Source organism: Centroberyx gerrardi, chromosome 16 (assembly GCF_048128805.1).
Source record: "Centroberyx gerrardi isolate f3 chromosome 16, fCenGer3.hap1.cur.20231027, whole genome shotgun sequence".
Classification (NCBI taxonomy): Eukaryota; Metazoa; Chordata; class Actinopteri; order Beryciformes; family Berycidae; genus Centroberyx; species Centroberyx gerrardi.
The window spans coordinates 11452225-11464724 of NC_136012.1; the positions used below are offsets into that span (position 1 = coordinate 11452225).

General features: G+C 47.2%; 1 protein-coding gene across 4 annotated transcripts in view; it reads left to right on the forward strand.

Moving 5' to 3' along the window:
- The window catches only part of apbb2a (amyloid beta (A4) precursor protein-binding, family B, member 2a), a 33195-nt gene that overhangs the window by 12805 nt on the left and 7890 nt on the right, over window positions 1-12500 (forward strand). The gene's annotated exons all lie outside the window — the stretch shown is intronic.

A 12500-nucleotide genomic window follows, 5' to 3' on the forward strand; every position in this document is an offset into this window, starting at 1 on the left:
TCAAAGTTTCCATGCGACAAACTATCTTATAAAATCCTGTGTCTGACAGTAGTTTGACTGTGTGTGTGTATGTGTGTGTGTGTGTGTGTGTGTCTTGGACACAGTGGGCTGTATTGTTCAGTCCTGCCACTAGAGCGCACTGTAAGCAAAGTCTCTTAATCCAGAGTGACTGAGACACACCTGAGTAAGACACAGGAACAGTGTGATGGTTTGTGGCTGATTGACTTGGCTGTAAATTATAGCATCTTGCACTTTAATGTAATGAAGCATCAGCTCCGTATTCCACACTATGACAATGATAATTTACCTTAACTCGGTGTGGGTGTGTGGGTGTGGGTGTGTGTGTGTGTGTGTGTAGGTGTGTGTGTGTGTGTGTGTGTAAGGTCAGGTCAGGTATGTGTTGTGAGCTAATTGAAGCTGTGAGATGGTGAGAGGATGAGATAGAGAGAGAGAGAGAGAGAGAGAGAGAGCTGTCCTTCATTCTGTTAAGACGGTGAGAAAGAGTAAAAAAAGAGAAAGAGAATGAGGGAGAAAGAGAGAGGGAGAAAGCTCAAGATTGCTGAACAGGTAAGCTAGAAACAAGGCAGCGGTGTTGTGAAGTGAAGGAGATGGAGCGAGGGAGAGGAGGAAGGACAGAGAGTACAGAGAGAGAGAGAGAGAGGTAGAGAGAGAGAGATGGATGGATGGAGAGCATGTTGCCAGGTTTTGGATGCATGTATAGAGTTTAGCAAGGAGACTAGACGGGACCTCACCGTGACTCTCCCTCTGCTCTCTCTATCGCTCTATCCATCTCTCTCCGTCTCCTCGTCTCTCTCTATCCATTTATCTCTCTCTCTCTCTAAGTGTGTGTGTGTGTGTGTGTGTGTGCGCGCGCGTAAGAGCGCATGTCTGCTGTTCCCTTGCAGTGTATCAGAGGAATATCCCCAGATTTGTACTGAATGTTCCCCCACCTCTCTCTCTCTCTCTCTCTCTCTCTCTCTCTCTCTCTCCCTCCTTCAGCTTGATTTAATATGAATGAGTCCCCCTGTCTCTTAAGCGGGGCGAGGGGTGGGGGGGTGGGGGGTTGGGGGGGTCGATGAAGTCATGAAGCTATATCTGGAGCACTCAGCAAGTCTCGCTACACGCAAGCCCGTGTGTGCGCGTGCACGTGTTTGCGTGTGTGTCTGTGTGTGTGTGTGTGTCCACACGTGGGCTTGAATTGATGAAGTCATAGGTCTATATCTGGAGCACTCTGGTGTGTGTGTGTGTGCGTGTGTAATAGTGGGTGTACGTGTGCGCGGCTTTCCCCCACTTCTCCAGCCTCTCTCTCTCTCTCTCTCCCTCCTCTCTCTCTCTCTCCTTTGCGCTATTTCTACGCTTTGTCTCTAGCGCTCTTTCTGCCTCCCTCTCCTGCCATTGGCTACAGAGCTTTGCCTCTTTTTTTTCTTCTTCTTCTTCTTCTTCTTCTTCTTCTTCTTTCTCTCTCTCTTTGTTTGTCCCTCCGTTGCACTCTGACTTTATTGGGTGCAAGCGGCAGGGATCCTTCCTTTTACCAGCCGCAGTAAGACAGAGACACAAAGACAGCAGGGAGAAGGGAGGAAGGGGAGAAGATACTCAAGGAAAAAAAAAGGGAGAATAAAAGAGCGCCGGTGCTTGAGAGAGAGAGAGTGATAGAAAGCAGAGCGATGGAGAGCCAGTGAGGGAGAGAGGGAGGGAGGGAGAGAGAGAGAGAGGGAGCAGGAGGAGGCACGCTTCCCTGCTCGCACTCAAAGACAGACGGCAGGACCTTGCAGAAGACGCTCCCCCTCCAGACCGGGGGGCAAGCACAGCAGAAGGAAGCGGACCGTGGAAGAAGAAGAAGCAGAAGAAGAAGAAGAGAGAGAAGGTGTAACAGAGGAAGGAGTAGAAGGAGAAGCAAGGGGGGGAGGGGAAGGAAGGAGGGAGTGGAGAAGGAAGGAAAAGGACCCCCTGAGGATTAAAAAGAAGAAGAAGAAGGAGGAAAAAAGGAGGGGAGGCGGGAAGGGAAGCGATTTACCCCTGGGTGCCGTGGCGACGGGGCTGTAGCAATGTCACCGTGGCGACGGAGCTAACGAGACAAGGGAAGTAGTCGTCGGTAACGGGGCGAGGATGTCTGCCTGTGTGAGTATCCCCCTCTCCCCTTCCTTCCTTCCTTCCTTCCTTCCTTCCTTCCTTCCTCTAGCTCTCACCATCCCTCCATCCTCATCCATTGCTGCCTCTCTTTTCACTCTCTCTCTCTCTCTCTCTCTCTCTCCATTCTCTGTCTGTCCTCTGTTGATTTCTATCTGCCCTGTTTGTTTAGAGGCAACACTGCATGTCTCCCAGTCCTTTCATTCTTTACATTTCCAATTTTTTTTTTTTACCCTACACTCACTTACTTCTCACCATCCTGCTGTGTGTTTGACTTCAGGCTGTGTACTTGCTCTCTCTCTCTCTCTCTCCCTCTCTCTCTCTCTCTCTCTCTCTCTCTCTCTCTCTGCTAGCTGTCAGGTGTAGGGATGCAGGCTGGCTGGCAGCAGGTTAGCAGCCAGAGTGACAGCAACATGAGCAGACGTTCAGGGAGACAGATGGGAGAGAGAGAGCGAGAGAGAGAGAGAGAGAGAGTGAAGGAAAGAAAGAGAGATGAAGTAAGCAAAAGAGGGATTGGGAAAGACAGGATTAAGAAGTCTGGAAGGCTGGATGTTTTGCAGGGATTTTTGAAAGTGCGCGTCACGGCTTGTTTGTAGCCGTTTGATATTTTGCGCTTTGGTGTGTGTGTGTGTGTGTGTGTGTTTGTTTGCGGGGTGTGTATTTTGCAGAGACCAAATATGTCTAATACGTCTGACAAAGTCTGACAAATATAGGATGAGGATAGTGTGTGTGTGTATGTGTGTGTGTGTGTGTGTGTGCGCGTGCATGATATATGTGCATGTCCTGACTGTATGCATATTTGGAGGTTCCCTCTCTCTCTCCCTCTCCATAAGAGAGGTGGATGAGGGATGAGTGGGGAAAACACTAAGCGAGGGAGGAACAGGGAGACTGAGATGATTTACGACAGCAGGGGGGCAGCTCCTACTTGTTTCCTCGTCCTTGGCGTGCGACACTTATTAGGATTGAGACAACACTGTTGAAACACTGAGGATCTGTGGCACTGTGATGTATGCCTTTAATAGTGCCTTTGTATAGCGCTGATGTCTGTGTGCGTTACCAGCCATTAAAGTGAACTATTGTTACCTTTCCTCGCTAATGGCTCATCAGACGTGCAATTGCACTCACACGCACAAACACACCATCTCTCTCTCACGCACAAACATGCACACACACACAAACACGCACACACACACGCCGTGCCCTGTGAGGCATTTCATTCATATTCATTAGTGGGCAGCTGTGGGACTCTGCTTGCTTATTCCCTCCAGCGCTCACTTATTTCCCCCCACTGCTGACCTTCTGTGGACAGCTTTGGCATGTAGAAGAGGGAGAGGAGAGGAGAGAGGAGAGGAGAGGAAAGGAAAGGAAAGGAAAGGAAAGGAGAGAGGAGAGGAGAGGAAAGAAAAGGAGAGAGGAGAGATGTGGAGAGGAGAGGAGAGGAAAGGAGAGAAGTGGAGAGGAGAGGAAAGGAAAGGAGAGAGGAGAGAAGTGGAGAGGAGAGGAAAGGAAAGGACAGAGGAGAGGAGACAAAAAGAGAGGAAAGGAAAGAGGAGAGGAGATCATTAATCTTTTAATAGTGAACAATCTGCAATTACCTTTGTTTTTGTCAATGAGGTGTGTGGTGGGGTTCTGAGCAGGGAAATTGTGTGTGTGTGTGTGTGTGTGTGTGTGTGTGAGTGTGTGTGTGTGTGTGTGTGTTTGTCTGTATGTTCCCATGTTGAGCAGTGGCAGTTTTGTCACTCCTCCAGTCGAGTCACCATGTCCCGCATGATCGTTTGCTGATGTCACGGCCCCTATAGCCTTAATTAACATGCAAGGTCCCTCTGCCGGTCCACAGGGACGGAGCCACAACACCTAGACCCACTCGATAGATGCCAGAGTGATTGATGGCCTCTCCTTCCCACTCCTGCTCCGATTTGAGCCGCCCCAACCTCACGTCAGCTCCCTCCCATCTACCCACAATCCATCACTCCCACTTCTGCACACACACACACACACACACACAGCTCTTAGTGAGATGCATCCATGTCCGCCCAGAAACCCTCACTGTCATCCTCTAAAGGGTCATTATGGTAGCAACTGTCTCCCTCTCACTCTCCAGTTACAGTCATAACTCAAACACACAAACAAGGTGGAGCACACTCACACACACACACACACACACACACACACACACACACACACACACACACACTCACACACACAATCACAGACACTCAGTTTTGCAATATACACCCACAGAAAAAGCCTTAAAAACATACAACAAACCCTACATCAGCTCTACCTCTCCTCCTTCTTCTCTCTTACTTTTCCTCTCTCACCATTCTTCATGCTTAGTCTCTCTCTCTCTCTCTCTCTCTCTCTCTCTCTCCCTCTCTCTCTCCCTTACATTAGCATTGTTAGGCACACCTGCTGTAATCCCTGTCTTCCTGACGGATTACTCCTCCTGTTCCTCCTATAGATCCCTTCCTCCCTCCCTCCCCTTCGCCCCCCACCAGCCAATAAATCTCCTCCCGATAAACCCGGCTCGTCCCGGGCCGCGGCGGGCGGCGCCACGAGGCGAGGCTGACGTTCGCTGATCGCACAGCAGGATCCCAGTCTGTCTGTCGGCGGCTCGTCTCTCCGTTCAGACTACAGACGGCAGAACTGGCCGCAAACTGTCGTAGTTGAATACATTTGAATACTCAACATGTCTGGGTGGAAAAAACAGTAATAGGGAGCGCTTGATGTAGGTTTCTTGCGAGTGATGTTTCCCTTCTTGGGGCTGCTGAAGCGTCTAGCAGAATAAATGAATAAGGTGGTAAAGCGAGCACGCTTCAGGTAATTCAAAATCAATATCATATTTTATTCAAATGTTATTCAGCTTTGAGAGAGGCTCTGAAGGTTCCAGATTATTCCGTTTTCATGATTTTGCTTTCAAATCTACTACAGCTCAGGAGAATAGTATTCTTCGTGATGATTTGCAAATACATGTAGTTTAGTTAAAAGGGTATTTATTAAAGTCCTCACAGGCAGAACCGTCACAATGCTGGACCCTGATTGGCTGACAACACCAGCTCCTCTAATTCCAATGAGGATAGAGACTGTGTCAGGGACTGTGTCAGTTCAAATGCAGCAGATTTCCTGATTGGAAGGATGTTAGTTATTCTTTAGTGAGGACAGCCAATCAGGACCAAGTCCAGTTGTGATGCGTTGACTGGAGTTAGTTTAGAAATGGCTGTAAAAACATAGATTTTTGAAAATGCAATAGCTCAAACAATGTCTTCATTAAACATATTTGATAATATAGGATTATAAATAGAATTCCTATAATAGGCGTCTTTAAAGAGGCTGTTGCTGCTGTAGCTGGGTTGTAGTGTAGGTCTGTATTTTGCCCACTTAGAGAATTCTTAAGTGTAAAGTAAGAAGAAGGGAGAAACTGCATATTACTGTACTGTATGTATGAAACATAATGCATGATTTATGGTACATGCAGCTAATTAGGTTGGGTCATACAATCCAAACTGTGAGTAGAGCTTGGAATGACTGGAGACACTGAATCCCTGCGCTCTCCCACACACTCTCTTTATCTCTCTCCCGCTCCCTCCCTCTCTCTCTCTCTATCTCTCTCACACACACACACACAGACACACACATTAGTAAGATACAGTGGTGTAAGAATGATGGCATCTTACTGAAGTGACATCTCACTGAAGCTTTGTCTCAGTCGAGAGAATATTGTCGCTCGCGCGCAAAAACACACGCACACACACACACACCAGAGCGGTGTGATGTATAAATGATCAAGAGAGGAGAGAGCGGCAGGACATCTCACTCAGTCTCTCATCTTTCTCTCTCCTCTCTCTCTCTCTCTCTCGCCCACCCAGAACCCCCCACCCACCCACCCCCTCTCTCGCCCTCTTTCTATCTCGCCCACCCACCTAGCTCTGCTCTTAAATATGTAATGACATCTTAGGAGTGTTGACACATGGGTGCCTCCTCTCCTCGTTGCTCCCCTCACTCTCTCGTTTCCTTCTCCCCTCTCTCTCTCTCTCTCTCTCTCTCTCTCTCTCTCTCTCTCTCTCTCTCTCTCACTCTCATACCGGATGCTTGGAACTGGGTCAGCTATAGCTGCGTGAACACAAACTGGGGTCGTGTGGATTTTTCCCTCTTTAGTAAAATACCGTTTTCACCCTCAGCTTTGTAAACCTGCGTGTTTTCTTAGAGATGTTGCGGAGGTACCGGTGGATGAATCAGACTGAAGCGTGGCGGCGGCTGTAAACAACATCATTGTCTGCTCGCATCACACAGGCGGTGCTGTGTACTCGGTTTAATACACCATAGACAACGGTTTTATTTTTATTTCGACTTGATTTTGTCCTAGTTCTTCGCCGCCTCAGGCAGTATTGGTGATCGTGCGTGCGTCTGATTGTCTGTCTGTGAGTGTGTGTTGTGTGTGTGTGTGTGTGTGTGTGTTCAGTGTGTGTACCAGAGAGATAGGGAGTGTGTATAATGTGGTACCCAGTGATTTGGAGAGGGGGCTCCTCTCCGCCCCGCCCTGTAACCCCCGGTGCTCGTTTCGCCGCGCATCTCAGCGCTGTAAACAACTTTACGGTGTGGAGAGGTAATTAAGCACAGGCATTCGACATTAGGCCTAATGGCTGTGGGCCATGACTAATTCACCAGGTTGCAGAGGGCTTTACCCCGCTCGGTTGTCACGCAGGCTTTAAGTACCCGCTACAGCCCTCCAGTGCCAAAGCCGCGGATGAAATGAGTTTTGCCCGTCTTGCTTTCACTGAGAGTCACATTGGCTCCACAATCCTGCTCCTTTTCTACATTACAGTGTTTTTTTCATTCTGTGCCACCTGATAGAGTATTGAATAATAATTAATACAGTGTTGGATATCTCACCATGCTGATTATATGAAACAGTATCATTGCATATTTGCAGCCACCCTTCTAAATCCCAGAAAAGGGACATGATTTTGTTTGTTTTGAGTTGAGAAGTGTTTTTTTAATACGTTTTTTACACAAATTTGTAGTTTAGTTTTTTTCATTGAATTTCATTAGTTTTTTATCACCTTGCTTCTATGTTTTATTAATGTGCAAATAAATAAATACACTAAAATTAACTGAACTAGACTGTACTCCTGAACAACATTCTCCATTTTCTACAAATACAATTATCAGTGCTCAATGCTGTAATTTTCTAAGACAGTTTCATTGCAGCAATTTTATTGCAACGTTTATTGCAGTTTGGATTAATGAAAAACTTTTCATCAGAATATATGCAGATCGCTATAGTGCATCAGCAGAATGTGAATGAATATGAATGTGACGGCTGGATGCTCAGTGTTTTATGTAAAGAGAATAACAGGAGAGGAACAATCGTTGAACATAAACGTACCTGCCGGCAGCTTCCAGCGGTGTTTTATTATTCTCTTTGCAGTGTGTTGAAAGGGGCTTTCCAGTGGTCTTTTGACTGGAGGGCTCTTCAGTGTTCAGCCACACTGTGAAGCTGGAACAGAGCCACACTCACTTTGGACCGAAGCCAAAGTCACACTACTGTCAACTAGAGTCACCAGTCGAACTGGAGTTGCAGTCAATAAGTAGAGCACATGTCTAAAGATTTTTATATAAGGATGCAAGTTTGCACACACACACACACACACACACACCTGGCCCCTTCTCTGGCCTCTTCTGCCATCCTGAACATGAACCTCCTCCTCAGGCATTTCTAATCAGCATTTGGCCTGGTCATTATTAGCATATGTAAGTACATTTGCATTTGCATATGTGGCCGGCACTACGGAGACACTCTGTAAAGCTGTTTGATAATTGAAGTCTGTGTGAAGCGTGTGTAATACCGCGGTACCCTGTGTGTGTGTGTGTGTGTGTGTGTGTGTGACAGATGGTTTGCAGAGGACATGAGTCTCTACTGAGCAATACTGGAAGCTACGGAGGCGAAGGAAGCACAGCAAAACAGGCTGGGGACTAGTTACAGTGGCGTTGTGTTCACTGCCTCTTAAAAAGCTCTTTTATTGCAACACTTAGTTTTATTAGCCTATTTTAGCACCTCAAGTTGCATAGTAAAATTATCCTCAACAAAGACAGTATTCTGAAACTGCTTGAATTTAAATATTGTCAGCAAAAAGCCAGTTTATATGAGTATTACAAAGGCGGCCATAACACAACTCATGCAATGGTAATACTACTGATGCTAAATGAAAAATCAAAAAACTCTTATTAAAAAACAGCTATTGGCCATGTATGTTGCCTTTCTGGGCTCAATTTGTTAATTTCTTATTCCTGTGGATAACTGGCCAAACATAGACAATGTGACATCACATGGAGACATTTCCAGCACAGCTACAATGAAGTTTGATAGCATCAAATTTTTCCACTATCTTAAACATCAGCAGTAAACGTCGTGTTTTGGTGTCAGTCCCGCAAGATTTAAAGAGCAAGGGCTTCTATTTAGAGCCGCCATTTTGCACCGACGTTCAGCAATCATACAGGGAGAAATCCATCGTAGAAGAGGCAGCGAGACCAATTTCTCCATCAACAGAAGCCTCAATAGACCAGAATGCAATGCAGCCAAAGCCATAGCTTTGCGGATCTGTCGTCAGTAGCGTGTGAAATTTTACGCTCTTTTTGACTTTTTTTTTTTTGGTAATTTGAACAACCAGGTTTTCTGACTACTCTCACTTTTCTGGAAAATTGACTACACTATCACTATTGGTCTCTCCCCACCTACATGTATACAGTGAAAGTCATGGGAAACGTAGGAAGTCACTAAGAAATAGAAGTAGACGAGGCAGGTTGAGGGAAAGTGGGTGCAACAAAACAGAAAATTACAACACTTAACTCCTGGAATTCATCGTCAAACATCACAAATCAATATCAATGCATCAGTGGACATTTTCTTCAATACCACTGATGCTAATGTTAATACTACCAATGGCAATGCTAATACTACATATGGTAATGGTACTACTGATGATGGTATTGAAAGCGTGACTTTCTCAACCCCAATTCAGCGTATATATATCTGCCACTCTGACCTCATTTTATCTCAGAGTTGCCTTCATCCTTTCCAGCCGCGCCTGCCTCACAGACATCAGGATCAAAGTCAGATTGGTAGTAGTGAGTTAGTCATCCTTTATTCAGCTCTGGCAATATCTGGAGCAGAGAGAAGGAAAAAAAAAACACACACACACACACATCAGTGGAGGGAGCCTCTCTCTGCTCCAGTGTTCTCATACCTTTCATCTTCTACCTCTTTTTACCTCTCCTTTTTCCTCCCTCCACCTCTGCCTCCTCCAACCCCAGTGGGCCCCACACCTCGTTCCCATTCCTCTCTTCTGCACTCCCACTATTTTTTTTCGGTCTTTCAGGCCCCCCTTCCTTTATTACTCCCACTTCTCTCCTCTCTCTCTATCCCACCTCACCTTGTTCTCTTCCCTGCCGAGCACTCGCAGGTTTTCCCTGCTTCTCTCACTTTCCATCTGTCACTCATCCTCCGTCGCTGTTTGATTCACTATCTGTCGCTCGCTACAATAATGTCAGCGCCGGCATTAACAGAGGTCACAGCTAACTGCTCCTTAATGCCAAAGTGAGCCGACTACTCTCTCTCTCTCTCTCTCTCTCTCTCTCTCTCTCTCTCTCTCCCTCTCTCTCCCTCTCTCTCTCTCTCTTTGCGGTTCGCTATCAGTAATAAAGCATTCGCAACACTCTCAGCTTGACACTCAGATGCAAATTAATTGGAGATTGGGAAGAACGGGGAGTGGTGTAATGCTATGTGGGGAGCAGCGTTTGGGCCATTCTGAATTTTTACACTCAAAATCCAGTTCCACCGAAGTGAATGTCGGTGAATGAGGAATAGAATTTGAATTTGACATTGAGCTGAGGGAAGTAGAAGTGGGAGTGAATGGAAACTGTATGAATGAAACTCAAAGGTTTTACTAGAGACTGACAAAGAGAGGGAAACACAGAAAGAGAGGCGTGGTAATACAGCGTGTGTAGACACTAGTGCATGTATGCATTTTATAGGACATGTGTTGATGTTACCTCTTCGTGTGTGTGTGTGTGTGTGTGTGTCTTTGGTCGACCGCCTGCTGTTTGGAGACCGAGTTGAAACAACAGTTCTGATGCCTGACATCCCTGTTTGAACTAAACTGCCAGCTGCTACAATACCACACACACACACACACACACACACACACACACACACAGCTTCCTGCTAAGTGGATCATCAAAGAATCAAAGGCAGTCGATGTTTGAATCACCCCTCAACTCTTTATGCAGCCTGTGCCTACTTTGTAGTGTTCGCGATAATAAAGTATGCCACAGATATACGGCATGTGGAGGAGTGTGGCTGTGATGAGTTTTTCTCCTTTTATTTTTTTGGCTTCCCCTGCTATGGAAAAAAAGAGATAGTGAGAGAGAGAGAGAGAGAGAGAGAGAGAGAGTGAGTGATGGAGGGAGCTGAGGTGCGAAAAGGAAGATTAAAGAGCGAAAGCAAAAAGAAGGATGAAAGAGAGATTGGGGAAAAGGAAGAGGGAAATGGGGAGTATGGGGGAGGGAGGAGGGAGGAGAGGGAGAGGCGTAGTAACAACGAGGTGTGTGTGTGTGTGTGTGTGCGTGTGTGCGTGTGTGTGTGCGTGTGTGTGTGCGTGTGTGTGTGCGTGTAGGCACATCTAACAGGAAAGGTGTGCTGTGTCATAATGTAGCGGAACGCTAAGCCGCTGAAATGAAAAGTACACAGGGCTGAGCTGCTACACGCACGCACACACACGCACACACACACACACACACACACACACACACACACACAGAGAGAGAGAGAGAGCTCATGGAAAGACAGTGATTGAGGTGAAAGAGCACAGTGTCTGTTTCTGTGGGCTTAAGGCTGACTCAGTATGTTCTATGTATTAACGCTGCTCTTCTCGTTTACTCTGCCTTTTTTCTATCCCTCCCTCCGCATGGCCTCCTTCCATTCCCTCCTTCTCTCGTTGTTTTTTTTTTCATCTTTTCCCTTTTCATCTTTTGCCTCAATAACATTTCCTCACCCTTCCATTCTTCCTGTCTCCTAATCTCCCTTCCTTAATTCCTTTCCTGCCTATCGTCTTCACCTCCCTCATTCCTTCCTTGTTTCCTTCTTTCGTTTTTACCACCTTCCCTCAATAACATTTCCTCACCCTTCCATTCTTCCTGTCTCCTAATCTCCCTTCCTTAATTCCTTTCCTGCCTATCGTCTTCACCTCCCTCATTCCTTCCTTGTTTCCTTCTTTCGTTTTTACCACCTTCCCTCACCCCCACCCCCCCCCCCCCCCCCCCCCCACCCCACCCCCTCCTATACTTCCCTCTGCTTTCCTGGACCCAGAGAAAGGTAACTGCCCGTCTTTTCTGTGCTGGAGTGTGATCGTGTCACTGCACTGTTTCCGGTGATCGTTGTGTCAAGTCTTCCATCCCGCATGCAATCACATCCGTCACCGCGGCCGTCAGGGCGGCGGCTCCGGCTCGCCCGGAGTCACCGCTGCTCTTTAAAGGAATGCAGCAAACACTGAGGGCCTAAATCACTGATGTTAAATCATCAGCAGAGCCAGACCGGCCACAGGCTATTTCCTATCAAGAGCCGCGTGCCGTTTTATAGCGTTTTGATCCCCCGGAGACTGCACAGACATCATAAAAGAACCATTTGTAGTGGAGAGGCAAGGCCACTCATGCCGCTTTGGTGACACACTGCTCAAATGTCCCTGAACAAAGTGCACACACACACACACACACACACACACCTACCTATGGCGAAGCACACACACGCGACCGCACGCGCCGCCCGTCGCGCTTTCCATCCTGCGGCCACAGGCGGGGAGCATTATCGACCCAAAGTGTGTGAGCACACAATTAAGCAGAGGAGACAGGGCGGATAATGGACTCATAAACACAGAGAGCCCGCTGTGATAAATGCAGGCTGTGTTTGCCATATTTCTGTTTGTGTGTGTGTGTGTGTGTGTGTGTGTGTGTGAATAAAACCGTGCAGCTGCATCTGGTGGCATCGCCGTCCAGTTGGCCTCGCTGCATGCCTCCACTGCCCCCTTTTCACTCCTTTATCTGTTAACTCCATCACTTTGTTCCTCTGGCTGTGAAATGCATTCACTTACTGTTTGTTATTCAGTTTGTCCTACCTGTTGGTGAGGAAGGGGAGGGTGTCTAGATTTCTGTGTGTGGTATGTGTGTGTGTGTGTGTATGTGTGAGCATGTCCCAAATGTAGCTGTGTTTCATCTCCCACCCACTCTCAGTGTAAAGTTCCCTTTCTCCGTGGAGCTTCCTCTCGCCCTCCTCCTCCTTTTCCTCCTCTTTTCTCTCTGTGCCAAGTGGCAACACTCTGAAG